The 19,508-nt window shown below is 38.5% G+C and overlaps 1 protein-coding gene across 3 annotated transcripts in view; it reads right to left on the bottom strand.

Moving 5' to 3' along the window:
- pthlha (parathyroid hormone-like hormone a) overlaps positions 1–1,825 on the bottom strand; it is a 56,339-nt gene extending 54,514 nt beyond the window's left edge. For 2 of the 3 annotated variants that reach the window (XM_048156307.1, XM_048156306.1), the window contains exon 1: positions 1,129–1,825. The gene's annotated coding sequence lies outside the window, so the exon portion shown is untranslated. The remainder of the gene's footprint in view (positions 1–1,128) is intronic. The other variant, XM_048156308.1, reaches the window with a different exon arrangement.
- Between the last annotated feature and the right edge of the window lie 17,683 nt (positions 1,826–19,508).

Below are 19,508 nucleotides of genomic sequence, written 5' to 3'. Positions count from 1 at the left end.
GATCATTTACTCACCCCCATGTCATCTAAGATGTTCATGTCTTTCTTTCTTCAGTCGAAAAGAAATTAAGGAAAACATTCCAGGATTTTTCTCCATATAGTGGACTTCACTGGAGCCCAAACAGTTGAAGGTCAGTTTACAGCGATCCCAGATGAGGAATAAGAGTCTTATCTACAGAAACCATCACTCATTTTCTAAAAAAAAATAAATAAATTTATACACTTTAACCATAAATGCTCATCTTTAACTAGCTCTCTTCTTCTTCTCTATTAGAATTCCAGCCGTGTAGACACTGCTAAGTGTATTACTGCCCTCCACAGGTCAAAATTTGAACTAAATTGTCATATACAATATACTACAGCAAGTATATAACAATTAGCTCAAACTTTGACCTTTTCGAATAGAGAAGAAGAAGAAGAGAGCTAGTTCAAGATGAGCATTTATTGTTAAAACTAAACAAAACAAAAATTTTGTTTTCTTTTTTAGAAAATGAGCAATGGTTTCTCTAGATAAGACTCTTATTCCTCGTCTGGGATCGTGTAGAAAGTTTTGAAGCTTCACTGAAACTGTAATTTTGACCTTCAACCGTTTGGTGCCCATTGAAGTCCACTATATGGAGAAAAATCCTGGAATGTTTTCATCAAAAACCTTCATTTCTTTTCGCCTGAAGAAAGAAAGACATGAACATCTTGGATGACATGGGGGTGAGTAAATTATCAGGGAATTTTAATTTGAAAGTGAACTAATCCTTTAATGAACCCTCTTAAGCTGTGCCTGAGACTCATAGTGACTGTAGACTCAATGAGTTTCCTGACAAAAGAATTAAAAGCGAGAGTTTAGAGTACTTGAAGATCCACCTGTGAGATGTTTCAGTTTCAGGAGGCAGGCTCAAGTACCGTTTTAATGACAATACCATCCTCGGTGTGGTGAAAGAGATCCTCAACTGCCGCTACTAACTTCCTTGTTGCGACTCTCTGTGGCTGTAAATTGTTTTAAAATGTCTTTGTGGAGAGTGAAAGAATTTAAGGAGTGGGCAGGCAGTTAATTTAGTGTAGTCCCTTCAATTCCTAACAAAAGTAAAAGTTCCATATAATCACATGAAAAATAACTGAATGACAATAACAATACCAGCAGGACAGGAGTTGGTAACATCATCAATGCATCCATAGAGACTGAAAAGCATCATGATTTTAGCTTCCCATTCTGAAATAAAAGAGCATTTTATACGTTATTTTCTTGCATTATGCAGGTACAGCATTTACATTTTTAAAGTGGACTAATACTTAACTTCTTTCCCAGGCCAAATCCAGACGAGTTTCCCTGTCTTGCAATTGAAGACCCAAACTCCAACACTGCAGCTTTCACGTACACTTTCCCAAAAAAAAAAAAAAAAAATGGCAGCACGGTTCCCCATGCCGCAGCCCCTCCAGAATGGCCTGACATATTCTACGCTTGCCTGTCCAACAGTGTTTGTGTGTGTGTTGGCGTGTGCGTGTGTGTAAATATTTGGTATTCTCTCTTGACTACTCAAGAGCTGTCTGACATTTTCTGCCCTTTTCTCTCCAAATAGCATAATGAGAATTTACTGCATCCTGTTAGTACTAATCTCGTAATCCTTTCCTCTCAATTTCTAGAGCAGCGGGCGGCCAAAACTTCTCACGGTTTCAAAGGGGCTCCCGTGCTCCTTGTCCCCTGGCTTTTCTGATTCAAGATAATATTTCTTAGAAATGAGAAATCTGTAGAAACATACTGACGCCTGTTCTAAAGTTATAGTGACCAAGCATCCTCAAACAGCTGGAGTGCCAAAATGGACATCTGTCTACTAATATCACTTCGCTGTTCTTTTTTAATCGTTTTGGACACTGCGACTAGCAGCGACTTGGACAACAAGAATGTAAACAACTGCACATATACTGTGTAATATATATATATATATATATATATATATATATATATATATATATATATATATATATATATATATATATATATATATATATATATATATATATATACACATACAGTGGGTACGGAAAGTATTCAGACCCCCTTAAATTTTTCACTCTTTGTTATATTGCAGCCATTTGCTAAAATCATTTAAGTTCATTTTTTTCCTCATTAATGTACAAACAGCACCCCATATTGACAGAAAAACACAGAATTGTTGACATTTTTGCAGATTTATTAAAAAAGGAAAAACTGAAATATCACATGGTCCTAAGTATTCAGACCCTTTGCTGTGACACTCATATATTTAACTCAGGTGCTGTCCGTTTCTTCTGATCATCCTTGAGATGGTTCTACACCTTCATTTGAGTCCAGCTGTGATTTGATTATACTGATTGGACTTGATTAGGAAAGCCACACACCTGTCTATATAAGACCTTACAGCTCACAGTGCATGTCAGAGCAAATGAGAATCATGAGGTCAAAGGAACTGCCTGAAGAGCTCAGAGACAGAATTGTGGCAAGGCACAGATCTGGCCAAGGTTACAAAAACATTTCTGCTGCACTTAAGGTTCCTAAGAGCACAGTGGCCTCCATAATCCTTAAATGGAAGACGTTTGGGTCGACCAGAACCCTTCCTAGAGCTGGCCGTCCGGCCAAACTGAGCTATCGGGGGAGAAGAGCCTTGGTGAGAGAGGTAAAGAAGAACCCAAAGATCACTGTGGCTGAGCTCCAGAGATGCAGTCGGGAGATGGGAGAAAGCTGTAGAAAGTCAACCATCACTGCAGCCCTCCACCAGTCGGGGCTTTATGGCAGAGTGGCCCGACGGAAGCCTCTCCTCAGTGCAAGACACATGAAAGCCCGCATGGAGTTTGCCAAGATGGTGAGAAATAAGATTCTGTGGTCTGATGAGACCAAGATAGAACTTTTTGGCCTTAATTCTAAGCGGTATGTGTGGAGAAAACCAGGCACTGCTCATCACCTGTCCAATACAGTCCCAACAGTGAAGCATGGTGGTGGCAGCATCATGCTGTGGGGGTGTTTTTCAGCTGCAGGGACAGGACGACTGGTTGCAATTGAGGGAAAGATGAATGCGGCCAAGTACAGGGATATCCTGGATGAAAACCTTCTCCAGAGTGCTCAGGACCTCAGACGGGCCGAAGGTTTACCTTCCAACAAGACAATGACCCTAAGCACACAGCTAAAATAATGAAGGAGTGGCTTCACAACAACTCCGTGACTGTTCTTGAATGGCCCAGCCAGAGCCCTGACTTAAACCCAATTGAGCATCTCTGGAGAGACCTAAAAATGGCTGTCCACCAACGTTTACCATTCAACCTGACAGAACTGGAGAGGATCTGCAAGGAGGAATGGCAGAGGATCCCCAAATCCAGGTGTGGACAACTTGTTGCATCTTTCCCAAAAAGACTCATGGCTGTATTAGATCAAAAGGGTGCTTCTACTAAATACTGAGCAAAGGGTCTGAATACTTAGGACCATGTGATATTTCAGTTTTTCTTTTTTAATAAATCTGCAAAAATATCAACAATTCTGTGTTTTTCTGTCAATATGGGGTGCTGTGTGTACATTAATGAGGAAAAAAATGAACTTAAATGATTTTAGCAAATGGCTGCAATATAACAAAGAGTGAAAAATTTAAGGGGGTCTGAATACTTTCCGTACCCACTGTATATATATTTTCTAAAATGGTCCAGCTCACAGCAGAGCTGGGTTATAATTTCAGTTTGTCTTATTCGTAGACTGATCAATTGAATGCACTACTGGAAACAACTGCTATTTTATTTAATTTCCTCTGTAAATAATAGCGTAACTGACTCCAGCTCAGCCTCAAGGTTGAAAGACTACAAATCAGCTCTAAAATACAGGCCTATAAAAGTGTTCACCTCCTATTTCATGTTTTGTTGTTTTACAGCATGAATTACAATCAACTTATTTTTGGATTTTTCACCACAGATCAACACAAAACTAAGTGACCTAAACCATTATAAAATAGCTGTTTTCTTAAGATGGTTATGCAAAGAATGAGGAACAATTGCAGTGGCCTGAAATGATGCAGTTGTTGCCTAAGATGCAAACACTGATTATTATGATTATTCACTGTGGTTCAATGTTATAAAACAATAAAACTTCTAAGAAAGTGATTTTTTTAAAATGCACTGTATATTTAGCCATTATATCTTTCATTACATCATACATATATTTGTCTTAATATATTATTTTAATAATATGAACACTAAACATGAGCAAAAATGTGTTGTAAATGAATGTGTCATTACCTGCTGAGTTCACGTCCGTCAGTGGAGAAGGGCAGCGAGTGCACATGCTAGATTGTTTTCTGACCTCTTAAAATAAAATCACATGCATATTACTGGATTCAAACTTTCAATTTGTTCTTAATCTAGAGGATCTCATGAGACTTTTCTCACGAGACTTACGATATAAGCCTACAGAGTTCATGTTAACTGTTCCCTTGACCATCTTTTCACAAGGACTCTTCATTACATACAACAATCCAAATTCACAATGGCCTTTATTGTTTTTCATTTCAGTTTAATTCTGTTTTTCATTACGACACAGAAAGCACTCACATAACGTTCAAGTTTATAATGCTCTACATGTGTAACGTAACGGCTTTGATTGACCTCCCACGGAGAGATGCTGGAATAATATCGGCGTGGCGTTGTGTCGGGTTAGCGGGATATTTCGCTCAGACGTCAAAGTGATGTTCTCAGAGGCATTAGAAAAGTTAAGCGAAAAGCATTCAATCAAAATGCTGCTTTCAGACAGCAAATGTCTCAAATTTGTATGATTCAGTCAGAGCTTTTACAGGCGTTATTTAAGCTGGCGCGGGACGGTTGGAGGAGATGAACTCCAGTCTGCATTCAAACCACTTTCCCCATTTTTTTTCTTCCCAGAACAGAGACAAGCTAAAAATAAGCCTGGGATTTAAAGAGTGCGGCTTTTAATGGCAGCGTGTAAAATGTGCTGTGTGTTAACAGCCCTGCTGAGGCCAACCAGAAGACATGGTGAAGCAGCCCCAAAACAAATTGGGACAACAAATAAAGGAACGGGCTGGTTCTGGAGCAGCTTTATTGAGTTGTACCCCCGTCTACCATGTTTGATCGGTCCCGGTGACGTCCACATTAACCATGAATGGGACATTTATTGACATCACTGCTACGCTGAGAAAAAAAAAGGTTTTCTTGTTTTCCAGTACAAATATCTAAACATTCTTATATGTTCCGATATTAAGCCTTGTTTCTGGAGGAAATAAAGTTGAGTTTCTAACCCTTTTTTATTATTATTACTTATTTTATGCATCAACTCACTCAAATTAGATTTTTTTTCCCCCAGAAAACCAGACTTAATACAATGTGTCATTTCCCTTCTCAAGTAAATGTATCTTTAAGAATGTTTTAGACATTTTTAGTTTTTCATATCCACTGTGCACACAGCAATCTGTAACTACGCAGCAGCTTTAAGCAGACTTGTTTACTGAAGAAAACGTTCTGAAGGATAGATGGAGTCGTGGCGTAACACTTTGATATGGCGTAACGCTTTGATGTGGGACCCAGAAAAACGTTTTCTCTCATAACACTCACATTTATAGAGAGAAGCGGAGGCAGCGAAGCAGTTGCGATTCCAGAGGGGCGCATGGAAATTGGCCGCAGTGATGTTGGGAGGAACGGGGCTTTTGTAGGGAGATCAGCGCCAGTGCTGCTGGAGCTACCATGCAACAGGCACCACCCAAGATCTGCAGCTCGCAAATAAGACTTTCCATCAGCTGATCCGCGCTGCATGTATTTCTCTCTTTACTGATCTCGTAATTCATGTCTAAATTTGAAAACACCTATTTTTTCTCTCTGTTTTGGCCTTCTGTTCACACTGAGACATCATTTTGCTTCACATTTCACACTGCTTATAATTTACCCAGGGATTAACAATGAATTAATTAAGTCATTTCACACTATACACTCCTAAACTCTGGGTTAATGTCTTTATTTACAGTGTCAGCGTCACTTGAACGCTGCATGCAATATGTTTACATAAAGCTTCTTGCATTGCACATCCTCATATTCACAGTATGACGTACTATCAAGTTTATCCTGAATGGACTTTTCGGATCATAAAGGTAAGAATGAAATGGTCTCTGCTTTACTCCAATTGTCATAACATTTTCACAACTGAAAACTACTGTTTATTCTTCTGTGCATGTGAATATGAGGTAAAAAAGCGGTGCTAACCCTGATTCCGTTTAAATCTAGATTAAAGACGCATCTCTTTAGCCAAGCATTCACATAATGCATCTCATATCAGATCAATTGCACATGACTATCTTTGCTTAATGTTATGAACAGCAGCTACGCTAATTATTCTCGAGGTGACTAGAGAGGTCAGTTTTGGATCCAGCCTCTTAAGAAGACCTCAGATGAGACGGCGCCAACTCCTGTGAGGACTTCAGAAGATGCAGTCATCTGGATCAACATGCACATTCCCAAATTTCTATATATCCTAGTTATTGTTAATATGTAATTCATTTTTCCAGGAGCTCATTGCTTCTACCTTCAGTTAAACTGCTAACAGTGATTGTAAATTTAATTGCCTAAATTATTACATTATTTGCTAACTGCATTCTTTAAATTGTAACGTTGACATGCATTCTCTGTAAAGCTGCTTTGAAACGATATGTATCGTGAAAAGCGCTATACAAATAAATGTGAATTGAATTGTTTCTAAAATACAAGTGTGAATACTAGACCGAACCGGAAATGGTGGGATATTTTAACAATAAAATGATTGTGCCTGAAGAATAGCATGGGAACTTTATTATGTCTGGTCTCTCTGCATCATCAGGGAGCTTTAATTATGTTTTACACATGCACAGTGAGATCATTTCAGCAGTTTCCGAAGTTTGAGTGTGATTGAACAACTTGCATGAAAATGTTGACGAATACGAAAACGTATCCGGATTACTGTAGATGTAGCTTCAGTTCCTGTGCGAGTCTCAAATGCATTTTAGCTGCTGGTGACTGATGTCCGTTCCTGTGTTATGAAAACACACGGTTTGTTTTGCTACTGACGTTGGTGAACGCATATCAGAAAATGTCTCCAGCTGTGCAGTGGTTACTAAGTATAAAATCCAGCAGCCTAAATATACACTCTCTCTGAGTGTATTTTTCTCCTTTGACTAAAAACATGCGTAAAAACTTTGCTCCTACTGTAAATATGGAAGGTAACGCTGTGTTTGTGGCCACCGAGGCTTTGTTCTGATGATATGGCTGCTTGTTTTTCTATTCATACTGCGGATACTCCCACGGTTATGCTCCTGAACAGAGACATATCACTTTGTTGATGCGGTAAACTGCGATGATGCAACTGTCCCTACGGAAGGGTGTCGTCCAGCCCACAAAGTGACGCATTTCACTAGGAGCTACTTTCTCTCACTTTCTGTCTCTTTTTCTGTTTTGGTCTGGCATGTCACCAGCAAGCAAAGGGACTCTTTAGTGGTCACTGGTTAAGTTGGCCAACAAAATATGTTTCTCATTCAAGATTTTCTTTCTTTTTACAGTTTACTACACTGACGTCAAAGGCATATTTTAACACGGTCTGGTTTCTAAGTTTGACCAATTCAGTGTTGGGGAGCAACTAAAAGTAGCAATGTTACTAACTTAAAGGCATAGTTCACCCAAAAATGGTCATCATCTACTCACCCTCATCTCGGTCCAAAGCGGTGTGACTTTCTTTCTGTGGAACACAAAAGAAAAACATATTCATACATTTTACAGAGTTTTATCGTGTTGATAGTGAATTATCTGTTTATATAAATATATTTGAAGTTGTCACACAAATAAATATAATATTAAACTGCCCCGTTTAAGTGAAGCACATAATATGATATTTACATATACAAACCCGATTCCAAAAAAGTTGGGACACTGTACAAAAAGGAATGAAATAATTTACAAATCTCATAAACTTATATTTTCAAGAAAAAAAAGAAGCCATATCTAAACATGATCCAGAAGCGCAGGCATTTTCTCTGGGCCAAGGCTCATTTAAAATGGACTGTGGCAAAGTGGAAAACTGTTCTGTGGTCAGACGAATCAAAATTTGAAGTTCTTTTTGGAAAACTGGGACGCCATGTCATCCGGACTAAAGAGGACAAGGACAACCCAAGTTGTTATCAGCGCTCAGTTCAGAAGCCTGCATCTCTGATGGTATGGGGTTGCATGAGTGCGTGTGGCATGGGCAGCTTACACATCTGGAAAGGCACCATCAATGCTGAAAGGTATATCCAAGTTCTAGAACAACATATGCTCCCATCCAGACGTCGCCTCTTTCAGGGAAGACCTTGCATTTTCCAACATGACAATGCCAGACCACATACTGCATCAATTACAACATCATGGCATCATGGTACTGAAATGGCCAGCCTGCAGTCCAGATCTTTCACCCATAGAAAACATTTGGCGCATCATAAAGAGGAAGATGCGACAAAGAAGACCTAAGACAGTTGAGCAACTAGAAGCCTGTATTAGACAAGAATGGGACAACATTCCTATTCCTAAACTTGAGCAACTTGTCTCCTCAGTCCCCAGACGTTTGCAGACTGTTATAAAAAGAAGAGGGGATGCCACATAGTGGTAAACATGGCCTTGTGCCAACTTTTTTGAGATGTGTTGATGCCATGAAATTTAAAATCAACTTATTTTTCCCTTTAAATGATACATTTTCTCAGTTTAAATATTTGATATGTCATCTATGTTGTATTCTGAATAAAATATTGAAATTTGAAACTTCCACATCATTGCTTTCTGTTTTTATTCACAATTTGTACAGTGTCCCAACTTTTTTGGAATCGGGTTTGTAGTTTAGAAATCAAGAGAAAGAAAGCATTACCAACAGTGAGACTGAAATGAAATACATAAACTTCCAAACACAAAATAAAACAATGCAAAGTAATGACTCCAGTCTCATAAAATGGCCTGTAAGCCTGAACACTGTAAAAGCTGTACACACCCACGTCTATTTTGTAGTACAAATTGTTTTGGGTTGAACCAAAAAATTAAGAGAAGAAAAGCAAACCAACGAGCAACTGCAGCAGCTGTTTTGTGGCGTGGAGATGCTGTGGAATCGTGGCCATAATTCACAGATTACATACTTTACAACATGCATTTTTCCTTCTGCAGTGAGCCCTTTGTAGTTGAGCTCTTCCTGTCTCTAGTTATTTTAATCTTCCCCTTTTCCCATAATTTATGAAGGTAACTATACACCTTCATAAATTGAGTCAAGCTTCTGTACATCGATTCCACTGAATTATTCAAGAAACAAAATTCACACACAAATCTATTCAGATAATATTGAGTCACAGAAAATTAGTGATGTATGCCAGCTGGCTGCTTCAGAAGGGGAAAAAAAGAGTTAAGCAACCTGATAGGCGACCCTGAAGATGAAATCATGGGATTTGTGATTAAGTTCTGCACAGATCTTTCTTTGAGAAGCACCTCAGAGTGATTCAGAAGCTCGCTGGCCCAGTTTCCAGCGCCTCTTCATCAGCACGAGAGCCAGGGAACGTGAGCTCATTGTTTTCAAAGACAAATCAGGTCCACGGATGAAAGGGAAATGCAGGAACATTTAAAGGGTTAGTTCACCCAAAACTTGCACGGACTGTCGATGGAGGGAAAGAAATCTCTCAGGTTTAATTAAAAATATCTTCATTTGTGTTTTGAAGATGAACATGAGGGTGAGTAAATGATGACAATTTTTTGTTTCTGGGTGAACTAACCCTTTAAATGTGGAAATAATGATCTTTGCTGGGACCAGTTTTGTACACCAGATGAGTTTGAATAAAGAATCACTGGGGGGGGACATAAACGTACACATTTGGCAGAAGATTTTATTGCTTTCCCCGGAAATCGAACCAATACAATGGCGTTGCTAGAGGCGCTTTGCACTGTTTGAGTTACAGGAAAGATGATAAATGGTGATGTGCAGGTCCAAACAGAATTTGCATGCTAAATTTACTGCATTTTCTGTTTATTTTGCGGGGAAATCTGTGGAAGTTTGCAGAATGGATTTAAACATGTTTTGATAGCTGAAAGCAAATTCAAATTAGCCAAATATTTAATAAACAAATGAATACTCATGCAAATTGCTGATGTTTCTAAATTTGTTCTTTCCAACTTTTTGCATACCTGCTAATATAATTGTAGCACTTTATTTTACAGTCCTGTTTTGCATGAACATACTTATTAGGTACTAAACCTTAACTTAACCCATGTAGTTACCTACTCAGTACTTTTGTGTGCAAGTACACTGTAAGTGCATTGAAAGTAAAATAAACTAACTTGATTCTTGAGGATTGCACAAACATTGTTACTACATTTCCCCCTTGTCGGGAGAACACCTGGATGTGTGTGAAAGCTTTGTCATTTAATCTCTTGCTGCCGTGTATTTCCTCCAGAACAGCAGGCGGAAGCAAGAGGAGCCGTTAACGGCGCTTGTAAAGAGTATTAATGCTTTAGAAGTGCCGTCTGAAGCCAGTGCGAGCGGAAATTATGTGAAAGTGAGTTGAGGAATTTTTGGAAAGTTCAAGGCCCAGCAGACATCCTATGAAATGCTAATAATCATTCTGTGTGTTAAGATTTCAAAATTATACAGGATAATGTGCGCTAGAGCTAGAGCTCAATAAAAGTAGCCGGTGGATCCTCAATCTGAAATTGAAAGTGTGATTTAATGCAAATCCAATGAAGCAGAACATAATGGGAATGGTTGCATGATCAGCAGGTAATGACTGTACACAGATGTTCGTCTTGCATTTTTGTCTGGTATTCTTCCTGAGAGTGTTTATAGTCAGGAAATGACTAAGATGATGTCATGTAGGTCCCAAAAAGAAGAATCCAAAGCAAATGTTCAAGGAACGCAGATGAAAAAAAGATGGCAAAGTAAGTGATAAGGGAAGAAAGTGCAGTGTCGATCCAAAATTAACCAAAGAGCCACTTAAGCTTTGCTTGTTTTAATGCGAACACATCAAAGTTGAGCTCTGCGGTAGGCATTGTGGAACGGCTTAAGTTTCTCAAACCTTGCAAAAGAAGATGCCTCATGGAGCAAAGAAAAATACCCACACCCGCAGATTTGACAAAAAAAGGAAAAGGGAATAAATAACACATTCTTACTAAATCTGGAGCGTCTTGTAAGCGTCGTTCAAAGTAGGCATGTGTAAACCCGAGTTCAATCAGTCGGACAGATCATTGAGCTCTGGCTCCGAGACAGATGCTGCAAACTAGGGCTGCGCGATTAATTCGATTGTTTAAGCATCGTCTGTGATATTTGTGATATATGCATGAATCATGAATCTCGTCTATACTGCTTGCGATTATGGTTGCTGAATAAATGCACTTATGCAACCTCGGTGCTACAATACAAAGTCTTTTTTGTTGTTTTAATAGAAAAACATTAAAGGTGCCCTAGAATTGAAAATTTAATTTACCTCAGCATAGTTAAATAATTCAGTTCTGTACAGTGAGTCTCAAACTGTAAATTAGATTTTTTGCAAAAGACCTCTGAAGAACAGACGAATCTCAATATAACATCGACTGTGACGCAACAGTTGGGATCATTAATATGTACGCCCCAAATATTTGCATATGCCAGCTCATGTTCAAGGCATTAGACAAGCCAGTATTAACGTCTGGAGCAGCACAGATATAATTATGCACCAAAATACGCAGTTCAAAAACTGAATAAAAAACATCTATGGGGTATTTTGAGCTGAAACTTCACAGACAAAGCGAAAAAGCGTTCCATGGCACCTTAACATAATTGGAATTTCACTGCTTCTTAAAGTTTTAGCACTTTTCAAATTGTAGAGATTAAAATGCATACGAGTTTGTTTAATTTGTGCTTGCATTAAAGTAATAATTCTAGAAACGGTCGGGATTAATAACCACAATTATAACTTTTGGGCATAATAAATCACGATTATTAGTTTAACGATTCTCCCACTCCAAAACCCGTTTCTGCAGGCTGAAAACACCCTGTCAGAGCGTTAGCTGCGGCAAAATGCTTTGTTATTTCTTTTAGTACGCTCATAAAGGCCACGAAAAGGGAATAGCTCTGTCGCCCGCCTTGGGCGGACCTACTCAAATGGCTTTTTCGCCCCCAAACACTTCTACACACATTATAGAAACCAAATCCCCTGTAGGTGGGACGCTTATTTACACAAACAGACAGGCGAGAGTGAGAAAGTTTGGATTTGATTAACATGAATGACCCTGCCTGTGGTACAGCAGGACACAGCGGCGTTCGGCGCACGCATGTTCACGGTGTGTGTGTTGATGTGCAGGCCGTAAGACTGTGGTCGGGCTGTGGTATGAAGGGGAATTCCAGCGCAGAGTGTTGTCACTGCTGTGGAAGGCCATTCTCCCTTCATCTCAGCCTGCGCTGTAAACATGGCTGCACGGTCTAAGCCGTGGGTTGAGTCGTGTCTGTCGCACCGAGTCTGATGTGGGTTATTAGTCAGTCATCCTGCTGAGCGGTACCACCCTGAAGCTCCTCTAAAAATAAGCTCCATTTTACTCGTCTAACCCATCTCCTTAACTGCTCTTTCTCTGCGTCTTACCAGTTACAGTAAGTGCAATCGGTGACTCAAGTGTGTTCCTGTTTTCGGATCCTCTGTATAAAGCCCAAAATATAGTTTTACACTTGCGCTAGCATAAAAAATAATTCCATGCACGTGTGTGAAGTATGCGCATTCACAAACATCAGGTGTCAAGCATACTATTCTGCTGATGAAAGTCGCATCAGTACACGGACTCTCGCGTACATGCAAAAAACAAAATATACTCTGGGCTTAAATGTGCTTTTACTAAAAACACATTCTAGACCACACAGAGAGCCAAAAGATTTCTGAACGACTTCAGCCCACATTTTGGATTGTGTCTGCATCTCCCATTTCCAGCTCTTAAAAAACCTCTGGATGTGACAACACTAATTGTCTTTTGCTGCGATGTCTGGCGTGCATTCCCAACAGTCTCCAATTTGTAATTCACGACAATCGAGTGATTTTCCCGTAACGTTCTGGGCTTGTGTCAGAGTCAGCTAAAGGATCCTCTTGAGTTCAACTTTATTAGCTCATTAAGCGTGTGATTTATGATTTTATCAAACAGACAGAACAATGGGAACAATGAAGTTACTGTAGCATGTTCAGAAGTATTCCATTCTGATCGAACTACAGTAAGGTCAAGTGAGGAACATGTGGCCCAATAATCACTAGTGTACTACTTATAGCACAGTGCGCAATGTATGATTTTTTACAAATGATGTAAAACTGTACTCATTGTGCAACTTAAATGTTAATATGCCACATCATGACATGACTGAACAATGCAGTATGATTAAGTCAGCAAGTGGTGGCCGGTTGTTTCAGAAATTAATGTTTATTTTGGTTTTTGTTTCCAAAAAGAAGAAAAATCATAGATATTACTCAATGGAAGCCCAAAATGAAAATTCTGTCACTACTATGTTGTTCCAAACCTGTATGATTTTATTTCTGTGGAACACAAAAAAGACATTTTGAGGAATGTTTTTGTAAATACAGTGAAAGCCAATGGGGTCCGAAACAACAAAAATAGAGATATTTTACAGAATCGTATTAATGAGTAATTTTGGGCTTAAAGACCTAGAGCGTTTCTGGGGCTTCTGACTCACCTGCACTTTTCTCTGGTTTTCTAACCCATTCTAGCAGTCAGCATCAAGTGCCATATATTATTTTAAACAGGACAACGTAAAGTTTCAGTTTAGCTCATTTAAAGTCCCAATTTTACATTTATTTTGTCTGAGAATGGATAAAATTCCCAGAATTTCAAAAAAATGCCAGCAAAAATCTAGTGTTTTCCACTGTAAACTCACACAAAACCTCCTGAAGTTTGAATTTTTTCTTTTAAAAAGTTATATTTGGATGTTTTATGATGAAAATGATGAAATTTTGTCTAAATGTAACAATCTCTAAGCAAGTTATACCCATTTGTTACAATATTACTCTTTAGGGATAGACAGGTGTGCTTTATTTATTGATAATGTGTGTCCAAAAAGACCAGAGAGTAAAATTAATACAAAAAAAATGTTATACAACAGAACACTAAAGCAAAAGTGACTTATTAGAGAAATATATTTTCAATCTGAACATGAATAAAAACAAATAATGTTGCAAGTAATGAAAATAATTATGAAAATTGTCTTGTGCAACGAAAATAAAAAGTGCAAAGGTTTTTTCACAGTATACACATAAGATGAAAGAGAAATATAAGTAGTTCAACTGAACTAATAATGATCTTCACACACTATAAAATAAGTATTTAGATAGTATAAGAACCAAACAGAGCAGTCCTGTGGCAGTACTCCTCACATTTGCGTCACATTTGATTCGCAGATTCTGTTTGAAAACATAAATTGCAATAACTTATCCGATGTGAAACTGTTTTATCCTCATTTTTGGTTCATGTTATGTCAAAGTCATGAGTGTTCTCATTCAAATCTGTAATTTTTGTGTTTGCTTTCATACACGCAGATACTTTCACTTTGCGCTTATTCATACTTCCAAAGAAACATGACAGTATCGTGGTTCAAATGACCAAATCCTGTGTTTATTGGTTGAGATGATGATGGTTTGAACCAATCCGGGCATAGGAGGTGGGACTAGGTATCAACATCAAAAGTTATTAAACATTTTAGAACCGAGATAGCCGTCTCGGTTTTTGAGGGTTAAGTCAAAAAGCGTATTGCATTGTGGGATATAGTACCTAGCAAAGTATGTTATAAGCATATTTCAGAGTCAGACACAGAAACTATGCATGCTGTGCTCTATAAATGATACAGTGGTGCTCTTTCATTATCTTCAGTAGCATTAAATGCTGATTTTCCTCTACATGTACATTGTGTTTGGACCGACAGCCTTGATTCTTTCTGATTTAATTATTATGCAAGTTTTGTGTTACACTTTCGTAGTTGTGTCGCAGTTGCTATGGTACAGTTGTAGGTTGTACGCTTCGTATTTGATTTTAAGTGGAAATGACGGCAGACGGCGAGGCCACAGAACCGCTGAGACGGCCACAAGTCTTACTGCCTTTGGCCCAGTTCCTCCGATTCTCATTTTGAGGGAGGTCTCTCTCTCTCTCTCTCTCTACACTTACACAGACTCCCTGTCTTGTTCTACCTAGTGCAACGCCTGCCAATTATTCTTGTTTGCTTTAATTCTAAGCACAGTAATTGCCAATTACTGGTGGGTGCCAACCGAAGGGCCTCAGGTGGGTGATGGCAGCAGTCGTCAGGACCCTCGGCTCAGAAACGCAGGGTTTTATTTCTGGCAAAGTTAAGAGCAGGACAAATGAACAAGTGTCTCAATGTCTGCGCTCCCTCTCCTCCTGCTTGTTGTGTAATATATCTTGCTAGTGATTAATTAGGCCAATAGTTAGGGGAGGCAGACAGATGTGGTGCCAAATCCTGGTCACTGGGGAACCGGAGTGAGGCGCCTTAATAGATTATTGAGCGGTTATGCCACACACACTCACACACACACACACACACACACACACACACACACACACACACACACCTATGCATTCACAGCCTCAGAGGATACTATGACATGACAGGAACACACCTGGTGCATAGGTAATAATGTTGGTAACACTTTACAATAAGGTTTCTATTTATTAACATTAGTTCACCATAGTCGTTACCATCAACTAACAATGAATAATTCTTGTACATAATTTATTAATCTTAGTTAATGTTAATTTCAACATTGGTGACTACATTTTTCAAATCTGGTAACATTAGTTCATGCATTGTGAACCAACATTAATGAACAATGCATTAACATTAACGGGGACCGGAATGCATCTGAAGTTTCAGCTCAAAATACACTGATCATTTATTACACCATGCCCAAAATGCACCTTTTTGGGTGGAAGCAAAAACAGTGTTTTCGTGTGTATCTTTAACCCTCTGGAGTCTGAGGCTGATTTGGGGTCTGGAGAAGTTTTGACATGCCCTGACATTTGTGCTTTTTTCAGTTGTTCATAAAGATATTAATGACAAAAGTGTCATTACACTATATTCAGCACAAACTAGGCTACAATAATATGTGAGGAACATGTATGCACATGTTTGTGTTTTTGAAGGAATAATGTTTATGCGTGGTTATTGAAAAAACAAAAAACTTAAGTCACTGAAATAAGGCCAAAAATATATATAAAATCTGTGTTGACAAGACTTCTGGGTATTGGAGGTTGTAGGCTAGTTTTTGCTTCAAAAACTAGCTTTTTTTAGGCGAGTTTTTGCTTCAAAATTATGTAAAAATTATAATGCCTGCTTGTTCATATAAAACAATATATTGATTTAGTTTTTGTAAGACACTTTTTGTCAAGAAACACATGCGTGGAGGCGTGAATAATCATGAATAATGGGTCATTTACACCTGAGAAGACAAAAGAATCGCATAAAGAACCTCTAATGGTGCTGCATAATAATGAGGCCTTTCAGTCAGGTAGGCTGTGAAAAAAACCTCTGTAATCATGTCTCAGCTCAATTTAAAATAATGGTATTCTATTATATTCTTTAAAATATAATGTATTTCTGTGATGCAAAGAGTCTGAATATAGGTTTTTAGTTTAAAAGCATACACATTTGGAGAAATATTGATGGATTCTCATATGTTTATGTCAATATTCTATACTGAGGAGTAATATTTATTCAATATTTATTATCATCACTATGAGTGCTGGATACTGTTTTCAATTCATACTTGCAGCCGGAGGGCGCTCTGTGCACCTTTAGGCCACAAATTATTCAAAAGAAGAAGAGGACATTTCAGGAACTAACGGCATGTCTTCCAGAGGTCGCTAACCATGGCTTTTACATACAGATAAACACTTTTCAAGACAATAAATACACGATTGACATGATGAATGCATGTATTGACTGAATTTGCGTCTGAATAGCGCTGGCTCCGTGGGCGTGGCCGCATTAGCGGATAATGAGCTGAAACACGGACTTCTGACATGTGTCTCTTTTCATACAGATTACATAAACACAGAATTTTTGTTTTCGATATGACTTACATGATTTAAAACCTGACATTTCAACGTGTCTTTAGACATAAGTCAAATTTTTTTGTGATTAGTATTCACTAAGTTATAGTTAATTTTCTGAGAACTATCAGATTAAACTTTGTTCAGAGGGAGAGGACAGATCATGCATCATTTTAGTTTTCTTTATTTTGCAAAAAGCACAACACTTTGTTTTTACTCAGAAGTACACAAATAAAAGAAGATATTCTATAGTTTCAAATTGATATATTACTTATGTCTCTATGACAAAAAATGACGGAGTATTTTAAGTCTGTTTTGCTGCAATGTGAAAAAACCTGCAAAACGCGCCGGCGCGTTTTCAGACCTCAGGGAGTTAAATGCAAATGAGCTGCTGCTCCCCGCCCCCCTTTCCAGAAGAAGGCAGAGCCTTTACAGCTTACACCTCTGAACAAAATGCAAACGCCTCATTTTGAGGCACTGTTTATGATTTATGGGAAAAAGGAGTGTGGATTTTTACCATTATAGGGTGGTTGTGTATATACTGCTGATACACCATGAATTTTGCATAATAGGCCTCCTTTAACAAAAATTAACAAATGCTGTAAGAATTACATTGCTCATTGTTAGTTCATGTTAGCTAATTCATTAACTAATGAGACTTTATTGTAAAGTGTTACCATAATGTCACTGCTGTATCCAGCAAATGAATGCATTCGGTCAATCTCAATATAGTCCCAAGTTCGGTAGTATCATAGGTCATTTCTTCTCAAAATAATTCCAGTGCACTGAAACACACACTCCCTATAAAATTTCCCAAACTGCACAGTAAAGATCTGCACACTACTGGAATGTTGTTTTCTCGAGTTGAAAAGTAGGACAAGTGCATATTTCAAAATGCCCCTGTGCTTTTCAGCAGCTCCGAAGATGTACGATAAACAGACCATGGCATGTTATACAGCAAATGTTGTTTGTTAATACCAGTTATACTTTAATGATCGACCTTGTAACCATGTTGCACGTAGTCACAAGCCGTGTTTACTGGAAAAAGGCTCAAATTTGTATTTGCAATTTACAGATTGACATCATAAAGATGGAGGGAGTGGAATGAAACACCACTGTGTCATTTTTATCGTTGAGCTCCAACGTGTGTTTACAGGAATTTGTGAAACTACAATATAACAAAAATATCATAAAAAAAAAAAAAAAAAAAAAATCACCTTACTAATGGAGTAGATGGTTGTTGGATGACAAATCAATCATCATTATCCATCCAACCTGTAGCTACTTCTAAAACCAACAGGGACAAGTCACACTATCTGTCAGAAAACCAGTGGATTTTCCTGCTTTTCTATTATGACATTTCGTACATCACATCTTTCCAGCAGCGCAAAATGAAACATTGCGAACTTCCTCTGTCTATTTCAGGAGAGCTGTTCTAAAAGAGTACTGTGAACAAACCAGACCTTTCCAAATTTAGTTCTGACTTTAAGAGAGCCATGAGTCTAAGTGATTCCCTTCATGCTATATTTATAAGCCATGGCCAAGCCATAAGTCTTATTTCCTGACACTGAGGCATGTTATGACCTCTGTCATTTTGGTCTGCGGTGTGGAGCTTGTGGGCAGCGTTCCCCGCTCTTACCCCGTCACTCATCATTTACAACAGGGTGACATACTGAGGGACACTTCACATTGCTCACTGTGAACCCGGCAAAAAACCTCATAAATCCTGCTCAGATTCCAAAGTCTGCAATCAGAAGTCAGAGAGATCAATATTCCCAATCGTTTTATTGCTCTGTACGTCAACAACTCACTCATTTGTCCGTTTCCTCTGAGGAACTATAGAAGACGCATCTGACAAAATGTTGATGCTTAAAATGTCTCCTGAGTCAACCTCTGAGCAATAAAACTTTCTTTCCTCTGGGAAGGGCCATTGTGAAGTATAGAATTTTGTAATAAAAGCCAACATGTATTAAGTTTGTTCACCACTAATTAAACTGGGTCTCTTGGAAGGGCAAATTTAACATGCAATGCAAGGCTCTTTTCCGCAAACTAACTATTCGCTTGATTTGAAATTATGGAAATGAATAGTCTGATTATTGCTTGGGGAAAAAGTACCCAGACTACTCTGTGTTTTGTAAAGAAAATTGACATTTATCTCATCAAATGAAGGAAGTGAGCGTTGGGTTTCTGACTTTAGCTCCGGTTTCTAGAAGCCTCTTTAAACGAGGCAGAGAATGATTCTGCAGAGGTGGCGGTAATGCGCCATGCATGTCTGACTCCTGATATGTTCATTAATCAAACTGTTACAATTGGGAATATCCTGGCCGTTCCACTCTGATCTCCACTTCTCAAATATTTGGCATGATGCTTTTCTTTCCTGAGCGTGATTATATTTGGACACTCATGGTTATGGGACAGCATTGCAGAGTCTATTAAACCACAGAAAGA

The sequence above is a fragment of the Megalobrama amblycephala genome, linkage group LG14, assembly GCF_018812025.1.
Source record: "Megalobrama amblycephala isolate DHTTF-2021 linkage group LG14, ASM1881202v1, whole genome shotgun sequence".
Classification (NCBI taxonomy): domain Eukaryota; kingdom Metazoa; phylum Chordata; class Actinopteri; order Cypriniformes; family Xenocyprididae; genus Megalobrama; species Megalobrama amblycephala.
Note: the sequence above shows the minus strand (reverse complement) of the source record. Positions and strands in the feature narration are given on the sequence as shown.